This window comes from Cebus imitator, unplaced genomic scaffold (assembly GCF_001604975.1).
Source record: "Cebus imitator isolate Cc_AM_T3 unplaced genomic scaffold, Cebus_imitator-1.0 Scaffold201, whole genome shotgun sequence".
NCBI classification, from domain to species: domain Eukaryota; kingdom Metazoa; phylum Chordata; class Mammalia; order Primates; family Cebidae; genus Cebus; species Cebus imitator.
Genome location: NW_016107516.1, coordinates 1,546,969 through 1,557,338, shown reverse-complemented (window position 1 = coordinate 1,557,338; position 10,370 = coordinate 1,546,969). Strand labels below are relative to the sequence as shown.

General features: G+C 37.5%; 1 pseudogene across 1 annotated transcript; it reads left to right on the top strand.

Annotated features, from left to right (window-relative positions):
* Window positions 1-4,960: 4,960 nt before the first annotated feature.
* On the top strand, window positions 4,961-6,731 carry LOC108317381 (annotated as a pseudogene). The gene is made up of 2 exons (XR_001830722.2): window positions 4,961-4,995; window positions 5,106-6,731. The product of XR_001830722.2 is annotated as a serine/arginine-rich splicing factor 6-like (transcript).
* Window positions 6,732-10,370: the final 3,639 nt, after the last annotated feature.

Genomic DNA, 10,370 nt, shown 5'->3' with positions numbered 1-10,370 from the left:
AAAGAGAAAAAAAAAAGAAAAAAGAAAAATTAGTTTAACCAGATTATACCTAAATCTAAGAATAAATAATTTCAGTGTAATGGAAATTGCTGATGTAATGGATTTATATATAAAATAACATTTATTTAAAATAAATATTTGTGGTGTTTCCAGTAGGTATCAGGCATTGTTTTGGAAATGAATACATATACCTGAAGAATACAATCCCTGACCTCAAGGGATAAGTGAATGAATAGGTCAGGTAACTTTCAGAACACAAAGAAATAATTATAATCCATAATTGTGAGGAAACACATAATGGGGTAGAAATAATTCTGCTGGAGAAACTATGAAAGAACTGACAAAAGAAGTGACACTTGAATTAAATCTTAAATGAGTGGGAATTGTCCAGGATGCAAAATGGTGGAAAATATGCAGTCAACAAATGGAAGAGAACACATGTTCAAGGCTACAGAGGTATAAAATATTATGGAAACATAAAGAGGTTACATGCTATGAATTAGCAGGAAGGCTAGGGAGAAGAGCTATCTTCCTGTTTCCCCTATGGACATACTGGAAAAGTAGAACTGAACACCAATTTTACCATGCTATGATTATACAGACTTAATTTTAAAGACATGCTGAATCCAGTGTGAAAGCAAGCATTATGATCTTCAGGATTTGACTGAAACATCAGTGACCAACCTATTGTGTAGAAAGAGAATCAAATTGTGATCCCTTTTATGCGCTTGCTATCTCTGCAAAGATTCAGGGACTCTAAGGCTAAGATGGTTTAGGTTTTGTATTCTTAGATTCTGGGTATGCTTTTCTGTCTATTAGGTATGAAATAAAGTGGGAAAGATAAAGCTGGGGGTGTAATCTGGAGCCAAATTGCAAAGACTTTAAAATGTCCTTCTGAAGAATATGCAGATTACCCTTATCTGTGTTGATGTTTAGGAAAAGGGACTACAGAGAGTTGGCTCTGTGACATAGAAAGAGAAGAGAAACAGAAAGCACAGGAGGCTAACAGAAATATGAGAACTTAATGAATCACATCGATAAAGTAAATTCCTATGTATGACAACATTTATTTTGTGATAATATTTATTAAGAACTTAGGAAGAGTCTAGTTACCAGCCAGGGCAGAGAAAGCATCCCTGGCAAAGGTACTGAGAATCTGCAGTTAAACCCAGACAACATAAAGCCAATATCCTTCAGTGCCAGACTGAAGTATTTACCTAAGCATGGAGCTGTGGCTATAGATATCCAAATTAGAACGAAACCACATCAGGCAGGGCCAAGTCCTGTGAAGAAACTTTCTTCAAAACAGAGCAGTGAGGTCTGGGAACAGAGACCAGCTGCAGGAAACTGGGCTGACCAGAATAAATAGGAAAGTAGCCCACAGAGAGCTGACCAAAATAATAAGGCAGGGCCCTCTTCCTGCTATTCCCAGGACAGAAGCGAGAGGGGGGTGCAGGGAGAAATGTTTTGTAACCAAAGGATCTAGTCAAATTGACTTTTCAGAGTACAGTATTTTGGTGGACTACTGCCTCTCATGCTGAGTGTTCACAAATTCATTTCTCAGTCAGGAATTAGCTAATACTGCATTTCAGCCTAGGCAACAGAACGAGACCTCATCTCTAAATTTTTTTTTTTAAAAAGGAATTAGCTAAGACTGCTTCTAAGCCAAGCTGAAACACTTCAGGAAATTCCTTTGACATCCAACTGCTCTTGATTCTCTGGGTGTCAAGGGGTAGTAGAGTCGCTGGGAATGTTTTGAACTTCATTGTCAGGAGCTGGGATGACGCAGAGTTGGAATAGCTATCTTTAAAAACAGGGCTCTTTAAAACCCAACCATACACATAAACAAAAGTCTCCTATTCCAGCTGCTATTCATCAGCAATGTGTACATTTAACAGAGACCTCATCAGAAAGAAATGATGATTGGAGCTGAAAGCCATTGTCCTCAGATATGATTTAAATTTTAAAAAGAGCCCGAGGTTGAGGAGCCTGAAAATCCAAAAGCTTCTGGGACTTCACTAAGAATCTTCTGGGGATGAACAGCCTCACTATGTCTCCATAATACAAAGTTTTCCTCAAAGCTTCTCCGCTTATCCTTTGCTTCAAGCATGCCACCCACTCTAACCTAGTTTCTTCCCATTTTCACTTCTCTCTATTTATTCCCTTCAGTCAGACAACCTGGTTGGACCATCTGCCTGGACATGGATTTAGATTTGCTCTGCATACTACTTCTCTGATGTCCATTTTAGTTGCATATCCTGTGACCTATGGGCAACCCACTCCCAGTGCCACTGGCAGCTCAAGCTCTCATCACAACCCAGCTTTGGTCTATCGTCCTTTGCTTACACATCCTAGGGGGAAGGTCTTACAGGCAAGGAAAAATTCATGAAATGTTCTAAACAGAAAGCATCATTAATTGGATTTGTTTTAGCAAACACATAAATTAAATTTGTTTATTGCCAATGACAGAATTCTAACTTTAAGGGGTTTTGCAAAAGGGCAACCTCTTTAAACACGGTTTCTCATCAACTGAGATTGGCTCCTACCTCTAGAGATGTTGTAAGGATCAAATGAGATAAACCATGCAAAACCCGTGGCACACTGCCTGGCCCATAGCTAATTATATAAAATTAGCTACTTGTCCATCCAACTGTATTCTGATGGATGGCTAATGATTTTGGAATGTTTGAGAAAAGCTGTTTTTCCCTCACATTAGTTTTCATGCCTCAAGCCCTCTTAATTAAAGGCATCTATGAGAACCAAATTATAGTATCTATTCTTGTTTATAGTGTCTAAATTTTGAATCATATGAGAACAACTGCTCCTGACATGCTTGACCACACCAAGGCCAGACTAATGCCCTTCCAAGCACTCACAGCGCTCAAATGAACTTCAATCTTCACAGTAACCGCTAGGTGAGACAATTATCTATTTATGGCTCGTTCACCAGGCAACAAGCCTTCTAAAAATTTATTTGAATTCCAAAGAGCTTAGCACAGGGCTTGGCATATAACAAGCTTACCACAAAAATATGTAAATATGTGTTGAGTGAATTAATGAATGAGTAGGAACAGCAATTTTTGAGCATTCTGGATATGATACAGAGTTATAGTGTTTTGTTTTCTCTTTTACCCACTGGTGGTATTGTTTTTATTGTTCCTGGAGATAGATGTGTTTCACTTAGTTCTAGTACATTGTTCTTTAAATATTTTACTGATTTACATTTGGAAATATTTTAAGGCTTTAAAATCATTAACAATGAGAGAAATATATATGCATTTTTCCCTTTCAAGATTGTTTTGCTTCAGCAGTCAGATTTTTAATAAATAAAAGTATTTATTTAATAGATAATTTTTAATAAATAAAATTAGGAGTTTATGTATATACTTCCAATTCAAAACTTGAATTTCAGGGCTCTTAATTAAAATCTTTAATTCCATACTTCTGCTAATTTTTGTTATACAAGAAAGCTATATTTCTAAATATATTAACATACATACTTGCCGTATACTATATTTTCCACATATTATTTTTAAAATAATATCACCAGGCATGGTGGCTCCTTCCTGTAATCCCAGCACTTTAGGAGGCTGAGGTGGAAGGATCACTTGAGCCCTGGAGTTCAAGGCTGCAATGAGCTATCATCATGCCACTATACCCCAACATGGACAACAGAGTAAGGCCCTGTCTCAAAAGAAACAAAGAAACAAACAAAAAATAAAATAAAATAATAATATCAATATTACTATGACAAGCACAAAGTGAAGATTAAAATATATATATATTTTTTAATTCTTGTAATATATCCCTGCAAGGTTGTATAGTCAAATTACTGAAGTCATTTGACATAATTATTCTATGTGGTATGTCATCAATCTAATATACAGTTAAGTTTGTTTCAGTTTGTCTTCAATTTGAGGAATTGCTTTTTATTTACGAAGTATTATTATTTAATCATGCAAATAATTTTCATTATTTCTAAGTCAAACTCTATACCAAAGTACATTCTCTGGTCTCATTTCCATCCTTAATTATTCCACACTACTCTCCTCCCTCTAAGAGGAAGCAATTCTAAAATTTTTAGTTTTCATTATTTGAACTGTGTGTGTCTGTGTGTGTGTGTGTGTGTCTGTGTGTATAAATCTTTATGTCTGAATGTATATGTGTGTGAGACTATGTGGATAAGTATGTTATAGCTACTAATAGTACCATTTTTTGAGATTTCTAAGATGCTTTAATATAGTCAAGATACAATGCAGAACAGGCAGTGTTTTTTTTTTTTTTTTTAATAAAAAACAGATTGTGTGAACTTGGAAGTTGTTCTGGGTTCTTGTGGAATCATGTATACCACAAGGTCACTATATTTTAAAGCATCGTCAGCGAAAAGAGTTTAAAACTAGGACATTTTGTGTGATATGTGGGTTATACAAATGGGATACTCTCTGGCTTACCCATGATCACTAGGGTGCATTTTTAGCTTACAGATGACAAAACTTACCTTAACTGCAATCCTGGTTCAATAATCTTATTCCTAAACCCTTGAGCCTCTTCTCTTTGACTTTGTCACTATTTCTCCTTTGTTTTTCCAACATATCGATGCTTCTCCAGGGCCAAGGAGCTGTGGTGAGAAAGGTCAGGTCTGCCTAAGCTCCATAAATTCTCCCATCACTGTTGTTAGGAATCTGTAGATTCTCTAATTCTTCAATTCTCTTCTCCAGACATATCTGGATACTTGTTTTTATCTGAAGAAATATTTAAGCCAACCACAGTCTAGGACCAGGTCTACATGGGAATTACGTTAGAGATTCCGGCATTAAAATGCCATTGGCTCTGAATCCAGCTTCTTTCACTCTGTTGGGCTCTGTGCCAGTTTCTTATACCACTTATTGGTAATCACTTGGTTTCAACGGGAGTAATAAACTCACATGAACAGGAGACAATAATTAAGTCAAAAGAAGAAATGTGCCTGTGTGGCTGGACTCGGCCGCCGCTGCGGTGTGAGGCGCGTGTTCCGGCTTTTGCGGTCCCCGCACCCGCACCGCGGCTACTGTCTTGCGCTCCGCGGTTCAACAACCAGCCCTTGGGCCCCTGCCCGTCACGGACAGGCAGCGCGTCTACATAGGACGCCTGAGCCACAACGTCCAGGAGAAGAACATCCAGCGCTTTTTCAGTGGCTATGGCCGCCTCCTCGAAGTAAACCTCAAAAATGGGTACGGCTTCGTGGCGTTCGAGGACTCCCGCGACGCCGAAGACGCCGTTTACGAGCTGTACGGCAAGAGCTCTGCGGCGAGCGCGTGACCGTAGAGCACGCCCGCGGCCCGCGTCGCGATCGCGACGGCTACAGCTACGGAAGCCGCAGTGGTGCAGGTGGATGCAGCAGTCCGAGAACGTCTGGCAGAGACAAATACGGACCACCTGTTCATACAGAATACAGGCTTATTGTAGAAAATCTTTCTAGTCGGTGCAGTTGGCAAGACTTAAAGGATTTTATGCGACAAGCAGGTGAAGTAACCTATGCGGATGCCCACAAAGAACGAACAAATGAGGGTGTAATTGAGTTTCGCTCCTACCCTGACAGGAAGCGTGCTTTGGACAAACTGGATGGTACAGAAATAAATGGCAGAAATACTAGGCTTATTGAAGACAAGCCACGCACAAGCCATAGGCGATCTTACTCTGGAAGCAGATCCAGGTGTCGATCTAGAAGACGGTCATGAAGTGGGAGTCGCAGGAGCAGCCGCAGCAGATCTCGAAGTATCTCAAAAAGTCGCTCCCGTTCCAGACGCGGAGCAAAGGTCGGTCACGTTCTCAATCAAAAGGCAGGAAATCTAGATCAAAGAGCAAATCTAAGCCCAAGTCTGATCGGGGCTTCCATTCACATTCTCGAAGCAGATCTAAGGATGAGTATGAGAAATCTCGAAGCAGGTCTCGGTCCCGATCCCCCAAAGAAAATGGAAAGGGTGATATCAAGAATCCAGTCCCGTTCCAATTCGCCACAACCTGTTCACCCCTCAAAGGCTCGTTCTGTGGCCCCTCCTCCAAAAAGAGCTACTTCAAGATCCCGTTCTAGATCTCGCTCAAAGTCAAGATCAAGGTCCAGGTCGAGTTCCAGATATTAATTCAGAACTCCTCTTCTTTGCACACTATTGCAGAACATTTTCCTACTTGCTTAGGCAGTTACTCTTACATGTTTGTACCTGGCCTCTTCTGCAACAGGAATTCTCCTGAAGTCAGGGGCACACGGAAATTTGATTCCTGGCCAGATTTGATGAAAAAGATGAGGTTCTAAGGAAATGGTGGCATGAAGTCAAAGACCCTCTCCCTTCTTTGTAGAATTAAGATGACTTTGATTTTATAGCTTTTGAGCTACAATAACTTTTGTAAAGATTAAGCTCATTTAGCTGTTTTGTTTTTAAGTATTTCAGCAGGATCTGCTGGCAGGGTTTTTTGTTTTATTTGTTTGCTTATTTTTAATTAACTGTTTCAGGCTTCCAATACTTAAGGCTTTCGAGGGAGAACCCAATTTTCAATTATATTGGCTTTTTATAAAGCTTGAGTTATGTAAGATTTAAATAAATGTTTGCTACCAAGATGATTGCCTTATTGAATAGGTCACTATTAAATTCCTTTAAATGTTGATATCTGCTATTTGTGGAAACAGTATAAATTCTGCTTAAGTGTAAAACAAGGCAAGCCTCGGACCAGCAATAAATTATTCAGTTTGCATAATATTATTTTGTGCTGTTAATCAAATTTGCCAAAGTCTTTATCTGCCCCTTTAACAAGTTGGGTTAAAAATAAAAGGTATTTTGTAATCAAAAAAAAAAAAAAAAAAAAANAAAAAAAAAAAAAAAAGAAGAAGAAGAAATGCTTACTAATCAGAAAACCTCTGGCCATTAGGGCTGGCACCTAAAAATCCAAAATCACTCCAAGGCCAAATCTTAAAGAAGATTCATCCTCTTATCAGTCCATATGGAATAGGTCTATAGTACCTGGAATCTGTAGAATTCTGTAGATTATCATCTTCTAACCAAACATGACCCACTGGCACCTATTGCTTGTATTTCTGCCCTTGCCATCAGCATGAGTATTATCCTCTCCAATGTAGTGCCAGATCTTTGCCTAGTTCAATTCCTTCCTTCTACTGATGGCCCAACACTGATAACTGGGCAATTGCAAGTATCACCACTCTTAAACAGGGCTTAATCAAACAATCTTGAGATGGTTTCAGCACAAATCTAAGGCTTTCTTTTGCATGCTACAGAGTCTAAAACAATCCCAAATTCTTCTCCATTGCTTCTCAAGTTGGTGCTGTGGTAAGAACATAGGTTCTGGAATCAGATTACTAGGATGGGATTTAGTTTCTATCACTTGTTAGAGATGAGAACTTGGACAAGTTACTTGATGACTGTATGCCTCATTTTCCTGATCAGTAGAACGAGAATGATAACTACTTCCTTCATGAGGTGATTGTGAGAATTAAACAAGTTGTAAATTTAAAAGACTTAGAGCAATGTTTGTCACATAGACAAGCAATAAATAAATGGTAGATATCAATCATTATAAACATCTTATTGTCAAGTGATCAAGAATTATGAGGTAAAATATTGTGGAGTGCTTATAAATATATGATTATGAGCCATAGAAAGCCCTAAAGCGTAGGTCTCAATTTCATATATCAGTTAGTCAACCTGTGGGCTAGCTCCACTATTAGTTGGAATACTTCCTTGGAAGAGATTGGCAATGTTACTACTTATTTTTCACTTCTTAACTTTTTTTTTTAAAGATGCATAATAAACACCAATGTTATTCAAATAAACTTAGGGATCATATGTTTTCCAATCATATTATAGCATATTATTCAAAGCAAACACACATTTCCAAAAGTTTAAAGAACAATATAATCTGTTATTACCAAGTTTGGAGCTAATATTTTTAATTATTTTAAGGTAGATTGTGAATGGCAGATAAGAAAGTTTGAGGTTTCTAACCTCTATTTGGTTATGATCTCATAGGATTTGCTAAAATTCTACTCAATACTGTTCTTCCTTGTATTTAACCCCAACTAAAATCATTTATCAACTGTTAAACATTTATTAAGATTTGGATAAGTTGTAATAACATTGTCTAAAATAAAAATAAATTTTATGACTTTAACAGCACGTCAGTTATGCACATCTGTGACAGCCAAGAAGCTTAAAGAGAAAATTGTTGCCAATAGATCTTTCACAGTGTTTTGTATAACGTACAGGAAAGAACTTTGGCTACCTACATTCTATTTAAGTGCCAATTACAACTAAAATTGGTCTTACATTTTGTAAGTCCCTCCCTGTAACCTAATCTACAGCCACTGAGTGCCTGGCCAATCTCAGAACGTGCCATGCTGTTTTGAATGGCTCTTTTCTGCAATTAAAATTCTCTCCTCCTTTTTTCCTCACTCTAAGAGAAGACACAAATGACATTATTTGACTTCCCTGAAAGAAGTAGTTGCTTCTTATTTTTAATTTATTCAGTTCAGTAATTTAGCATTCAGTGATTACTTGCCTTTTTCCCGAACTAGGAAAAAGTCATTGTTTTGCTTTCCTCATGCTCTCACCTTAGCCATGATACAGGGTTCTCCTATGATCTGCCCTCCTGCAGTCTTCTCCTTATGGAAAGAGGATTGATTTAACATACTGGTGTGATGGGCAGAGCTTCTCACCCTTTTTACCACATTAACCTCTGAAAGAACTTCTTGCATCAAAGGCAAGGAGGTTGTAGTTATGTTTCTGATTCTCATCTGCAATCAAGGAAACTTGAAGCAGGCTGACATTCCCCAAATGACTGGGTAAGTATCTTTCTGTAGACCTAAATCTCCTATAAAGAGGTCCCAAAGTCAAGCAAGATTAGGTGGAGGAATGGGTAGGAAATACATTTTAGTTTTGAGCCCAAGCTGTGCTTGTCAATCCATCTTTACTATTGATATTAACCCCAATCTGACTCCTCTATTTGTCAATTGGTTAAGAATCTGTAGAGCCAGAGGAATGTGATTATTTAGGGTCCCCTCAAAAACTCTCAGTCTCAGGAACATGAACGCTACTCCACTGAACAATACATAGTTCTTATAGTCAGGAAACTTAAAATTCGATGGTGTTTTCACAATATTTTGCACCTGTCTCCTCAACAATGGGATTGTAATTTTTTGTTTAACATCTACTTCTTCATCTATATCATAAGCAGTGTCAGGCAGGAATGAAATCTTTCTCAACCATATAACCTCAGAATCTAGCAAACTGGTAGGTGATAATAGGTGGTTATAAATTGTGCACAGATAAAACAATTGCCATGGCACGTTTACCCTGACCAACTTAAAAATAAGGGCCTGATTTTATTTTTTATTTTTATTTATTTTTGTTTTCATTCTTATTTTGGGGGCCTGATTTTAAAGATTAACCTCAGAATTTATTTTTGAAACTGCTAGTTGATTTCTAGGATAGGACTTTCAGTTCTCATGTTCTCAAGTTTAGCAAAACTTCTATAAAATAGCACTATGCTCTCTCACGTGTCATTTTTACTTTCTGGCCTTTCTTGTTTCTGCCTAAAAAAGAACTTTCTAAATTAGTGTGTCCTATAAATGTGACATGGAGTCCTACCACACCTGACTTTGGGTGGAGAAAGATGGGTTCACAAAGGTTAAGTGGAACACAAGATTCACAAACATCAAAGTGCGTACTGATTACCTGAAGCTCTTGTTAAAATGTAGATACTTATTTAGCATGTTGGGCTAATACCCATGTAACAAACATGCACATACATCCCTTGAATCTAAAATTTAAAAAAGAAAAAAAAAGACTACATGCAATCTAAAAAAGAGACATATTTCATAAAGGATTGTTATCAAAACTATACAGAGAACTCTTAAAATTCAACAAGAAAATGAACAACCCAATTAGACAATGAGCAGAAGATCTGAACAGACACCTCACCAAACAGAATACATGGATTACAAATAACTATATGAAAAGATACAAAACAGTATGTCATTAGGGAATTCCAAATTAAAAAAATAAGATACTACTACACACCTGTTAGAATGGCAAAATTCCAAAACACTGACATCACTAAATTCTGGCTAGGATGTGAAATAACAAGAAGTCTTTATTACTGGTGAAAATGCAAAATGGTACAGTTACTTTGGAAGATAATCTGACAATTTCTTACCAAACTCAACATACTCTTACCATACAATCCAGCCATCATCCTCCTTGGTATTTCCTCAAAGGATTTAAAAATTGAAATGTAAATCATAACCACAACAATGCTGTCTCACACCAGTCAGGATGGCTATTATAAAAAGTCAAAAAATAACAGACACTGGAAAGGCTCAGAAG